The sequence below is a fragment of the Coenobita brevimanus genome, chromosome 93 (genome assembly GCF_032717465.1).
Source record: "Coenobita brevimanus isolate Jiangsu-jjx chromosome 93, ASM3271746v2, whole genome shotgun sequence".
Taxonomy (NCBI): Eukaryota; Metazoa; Arthropoda; class Malacostraca; order Decapoda; family Coenobitidae; genus Coenobita; species Coenobita brevimanus.
The window spans coordinates 45,067,109-45,073,344 of NC_137046.1; positions in this window are offsets into that span (position 1 = coordinate 45,067,109).

Sequence of the window (6,236 nt, forward strand, 5' to 3'; positions counted from 1 at the left end):
AGTACAGAACCATTTCTACATTTGCCCAGATATAAAAAAAAAATAAAAAATAAAAACCTTACATACAAACCTGTACATACACCGCCTCGAAGCTGTGTCAGAGGCTAATGATAACTTACTAACCATTGATATTCACGCGTGTTGGAAGGGTAGGAAGCATGCTATATCAGGCGGATCTAGAGATATGTATGGCTACCATGGAGCGCAACTCTACCGGTTTCGGCCGCATCACACGTGCATATAATGTTCTGCTTTACACATAGTTTATTAATAATACCTGACTGCGTCTTGAGAGTTTTTTAGTAGTGAGGGTTTAATGAAGGCGTTACCTAACCTCTCCAGTTCAAGAAGTCATTCCTAAGCTGAATAAAATCATCTGGAGATAGGAGAAAAAAAAAAAAGGGACCATTGTACTAAAGAGGATAATTTCTTATACGCCTGCGGCAGCTATACTCTATCTTCACCCTTGTTATCTCATGACAGTTTTGTGAACACTAATTTTCTTATTTATTAATTTATTTTTATCATGTTTCTGTTTCGCCCCTGTATACAGTATACTTGTTTCTGCGTCAGACCACACCTGTCCCTTTCAGCTCATCTGCGTTTGAAATACCTTTTAATTAACAGCGTTGTCTCGTATTTCATCGCCTCCACCTGGACGACCATTGACGAACCGGTAACATGATACACAGGTTCGTATTTTGTCTTAATTTCGCCCTTCCCTGAGTTGTCCAAATGGAACAATTATACCCCCATAATGAAAGGTGGACCGGTGAAAAGGTACAACAATTTCGACCCGATTTGACCCTGTTCACCTGAAGAGGGTCCTGCTAGGTACGAGGCTGTTGTATTTTCGTAATGAACAGATTTTCGATGTGTAGATTCTTTTTTTTTTTTTTTTATTCCAGCAGGGGCATATTATCATCGGATGAGGAGGTTTTGTAGCACGTTTTCCTTAGCGATTTATTTTGCATAGCATGCCTTTATAGTTTCTTCTGTGTTGCTTATATCTTTATTGTATCGAAATATCCTGCGTAAATATATTACAGGAAACCATTAACGTGGCACATACAGAAATCAAGTGGTAAGGAAGAGGTACAGTGAGAAATAAAAGTTCACCTACTTTTCCATTGCGCCTCCTCTACGCGCAGGGCTGACCACCACTTACCTCCCAAACACATCATCAAAGAGAATCTTCTGTAGGCTAAGGAACATGCGCTGTATCTCTCAACTAGGGAATATTAGCCAGTATAGGAAAGTTGGAAGTTGTGAAGTATTAGGCGAATATGTTCCCGGCAGTACTAAGGAATCTTCTGTTCCTCCTAGACGCCGACCTACTGTAATTTCTTGTCTTTGTATGCCCGGTGTACGAGGAAGAGAGCACTAGGAGGTCCAAGGGAAACAGGTAGTTACAAGCAAACCGGTCGGAAAAAGAGAATGTGATTAAAATGGATTGTGTTTCACCTTTACACATGTCCTACCTCAGCCGACCCTGACCACCACCGCCACCACCATCACCGCCACCACCACCACCCCTGACCGCTACCACACCACAACATTCATTACCACGCCCCACCAAGATACACCGGGCTGTATTCTAGTTGGCATAGAGAACTGCATGATGCCTGTTCTTCAGCGATTTATTTTGCATGTTACACCTTCTCTCCTCTTGTATGTTACTGAAGCACGCTGTTGTATGTCGTTACTAGCAAGTATATAAATTACATAAAAGGTATCAGTCGTTTCTAGAAATATATAGATAACATGGTATCAGTCGTTTCTAGAAATATATAGATAACATGAAAAAAGGCGTCAGGGTGGGTATGCTTGATAAATCGCCAAGAAAAAGGTGCCAACGACGTCATTGTAGATAGAGTTAAATGTGTCTTGTGCCGTAACCGCGACAAGTGGCTATATTTAAGGCATTTAGCAGCCACTCCAGCAGTACCAAACACTATCATCACTCCGACCCTTAGCACCCGCCACTCTCCTCCCTATCTCGTTTATCTAGATCGTTAACTCTAATTACTCCCTCCTTTGGAATCTGGAAAGAGAGTGAGAGGTCGTTCCCTGTATCTTTGTTCTCTTCATTGCCTCCTCTACAGCGCCTCTTATCAACATCAACACACCCAGCCTCGTTTGCCACGTCATTCCGTCAGTAATTAAAACACTGCGCTACTGGAGGTGTCTACTAAGCTGAGTGTAATCGTCTGTTGGTGGCAGCAGTAAGAGACAGAAGGAGTTTATCGCACTGGGACGTTTACTGGAGATGGCCTCAAACCCCCCTCGCTGCCACCTGTCTCTCCTAAGCTGAGTATAATCGTCTGGTGTGAGCAGAAACAAAATGTGAAAGTTCGTGATCGTGCTAATAGGTTTGTTGGAGATTGCGTCTTACCTTTTTATTACCAGTTTTCTCTTTTAAGCCTGATATAACGTCAGTCTGTTAAAAAAAAAAAAATAGTTATCATACCTCCGTGTATACCTGTAGGTATTACCAGCGTCTTATCAATTTTACCGTAGTACTATCAGGGATAGAAGGTCGCCTGATATTTCACCTCCTCTATATCTCACCTTCTTCCTAATATTCCTATGGTAAGAGAGGCAGGGCATGTTCCTTTTGCCATTGGTGATTCTCTTTATTATGATGCGTCAAGGAAGAAGGAATCGGACATACCCAAAGTGCGAAGTAAACGCAGCGGAATCGTTGGCGAACTTGTCCCTGTCTGTATATACTGACTCCATACCGCCTGCAGCTCAATGCCACTGTCTGTTTACCGTATGCCCGGTGACTGGTTTGTCTCTGTTTAAGAACCTGAACCCGTACCGTAGCCAGCAGTCAGTCTTACTGAGCCATATTTCCGTTAGCATAGGGAACTTCGTTACACCTATATCTCAGCCATTTATTTTGCATTTTATCCTTTGATATTCTTTTGAGTGTTATATTTTTTGTAATATCGACTTAGCTTGCATCTGTGAAACGCAAGCGAATACTGAGCTGTAAGAGATGTAATATATAGCTGAGATGTCACGAAATTTCTTGATAAAGTGAGAATATGACCCAATTACTGTGAGCACGCGTGGAAGCACTAATGCATCAGTTACCAGAGACTTACTTCCATATTACTAGAACTGAGTGTGCGAATGTCTAGGCAGATCCTTAATGAATGGTGGTCAGTATCAAAACACTTGTGAACACAGGAGAGGGTTAGACTGCATTCCACTGTGCATACCTCACTCAGCATCGAGGTAGATAGGCCACACTTTGTTTTACCACCATGTGTTTCAATGATGATGTCAAAGATTGCAAGTTCGTCTTCCCCAGCGCTAGCTCGGGTGTAGCAAGACGATCCTGTGTTGTCAGTAGTGTACTAGTGTGACAGGTTGGTTTAGGATGCGGACCCAGTGAACCCTCCTCTGCTGGTTTGTAAGATTTCTGTCCACGCAACAGGATCAGATTTGGCAGCCATTGGTTAAACTCTGATCCCTAATCCCTTCTGTACGAGAACTATCTTTTAGCGGATTCAGAGTGGGGGTATTAGGAGTGAGATAAATATTAGTAATTTTTACTGAGGGGGTTGATGTATTCTTTGTCACTCCCTGGGAAGAGTTTTTCGAAAGCTGAATAAGATGGTCTGAAGGTGAAAAGGATTAACATAGACAGTGGAATACTACTCACAGAGACAAAGATTATGCCCACAGAAAAGTAGTGTCAGTGAAACCCAAGTGACGCTTCGCTGGTTAAGGAAAGGCGGCGAGTGTGTTTTGCTGCAGTACGTACACTCTCCCGAACGCTGAAAGCACCGTTCATTATGAAATATATGACCGAAGAAAATTAAATCGGCCCCTCTCGTATGTATCTGTCTGTATTGATTACTATGCCATACACCAGTGCGTCAATCGACAAGAAGGTATACCAGCCATTCTGGGATGACAAGCTACATTTTGCTCATTTTCACTGTGACCAATTGCTTGTTTAGTTTTTAGTGGAAGTGTACAGTACAACCATGAAAAGAGATATCTCAGCTACGGCAGCACAGCATCGCAGCTATTACACCACCACAGCAAGTCAATCACCACAGAAACAAAGCAACTAATTCTCATCAACAGCACAGTTACTTCGCCACTACCACATGCTCCCCAGAACCATCACAGGCACCAGGAAAAGTAGCTTCACTACAGCTTGACTACCACTTAACCACAACCGCCATTGCACCACAAAAAAGTCGCCACAACCACCATTGCATCACAAAAAAGCCTCCACAGCAACACCTCAGCTATCACAACCAGCCATTCACCATCACCACCACCATAGAAACACCACAACCACCAGACTACTATAGCAACACCACAACCACAAACACTACAGCTACTTCCACAGTCATCATCACCACAACTTCCACTACAGCCACAACAATTTCCACAGCTACCAGGACAACATTCCTCCATACAAACACTTTAACCATTACTACTTTCTTATCCACCAACATCATAACTACCACCATAACCACCAGCACCAAAGCTACTGCGGAACCACAACCACCACAACATCACCAACCACGAACATCACATCTACCACCACAGCCGCCAGCACCACAACCACCATAGCACCACCAACCACCAACACTACATCTAATACCACAACCACCAACACAGCAGCTACCATAGTAACGCCACATCTACCATCAACACCTCAACAACCACACACCACCACAGCTACCACGGCACCACAATCATCGTAACACCATAACTACCACAGCGGCCCCAGCAGCACCACAGCAATCCCTACACCATAAACACCACAGCACCACAATAGTCACCACATCACAAATACCACGGCACATCGACAATCACAACAACACCAGACGTACCACCACAGGCCAACCACAACTACCTCAACAGAACGACTATTGCATCTACCACAGTACCACACCACAGCAGCAGCACAGCGCACCACAGCAGCACGTCTGAGATATCGTGCCGGGTTGTGACTGGTGAAAAAAAGTGAAGAGGGTCTCCTGGGTGGGTAATGAGAGGCTGGGGTTATGAGATCCCGGCAGATTGTAAAGCTACCCTTGCATCACACCCACCTGCACGCTGCACCTCTCTCTCTCTCTCTCTCTCTCTCTCTCTCTCTCTCTCTCTCTCTCTCTCTCTCTTTCTTCATGATTGCTCTCGTCTTTCCTCTTTCGTTCCCTGACGTGTTCGTATTGACTGTTTCATTACCGCGCTGACTTAATGGCACACACACACACACACACACACACACACACACACACACACACACACACACACACACACACACACACACACACACACACACACACACACACACACACACACACACACACACACACACACACACACACACACACACACACACACACACACACACACACACACACACACACACACAGCCAGTCTCTCTCTCTCTCTCTCTCTCTCTCTCTCTCTCTCTCTCTCTCTCTCTCATTGCCTACCTACCTACCACCTCTCCACCTCCTCCCCCTCTTCTCCTCTCTCTTCCGCCTTCTTTTCCCTATCATCATCCCTTCTCCGCATCATATTCTTTAACCCCATTCTCATCACTATCATCACATCTTTCCTTCCCCAGCTCACTTCTCTCTTCCCCTGTGTTTGTTATCATCATTTTCCCTCAGTTCCCTCATCCACCTTCCTTCTCCTTCATCCATCCTTCTCAGCCTCCCCTCCCCTTTTTCTCCTGCTCCTCATCTCTCCTATTCCACTTCCCATTCGTAAACTAATCCACAGCCACTTACCTCTCACATTGTCATCTGTCTTTCCCTCCTTTCTCATCAATCTGCCTTTCTCTCTCTCTCTTCCTTTTCCCTCTCTTTCCTTCCCTCCCTCACGCACGGACCACTCCTTCACCCCCTCTCCATCTTTCACCCATACCCAATCCCCCGTTGACGTCTCTCTGCCTTCCTTCTCTCTCAAATCCCATTCTTTCTAATTACCTTCCTCTCGCTCTCCCATGCTCTCTGTCATCCATTCTCACATCCTGCCATTCCACCCCATCTTTCCCATCCCTGTACCTCCATTTTTTCTCCTCCTCCTCCTTCTCCTTCGCTCTTCATCCCTATTCCCACGTCCCTCGTCCTTCCTCTCCCCTCCTCCTCTTTCCACCTCACCCACACCCTCGCCATCCACCTCGCCTCCCCCATAACGGCTTTGAAAAGGAGCACAGTTCCTAGATTCAGAACTCTTTTGGATATTGT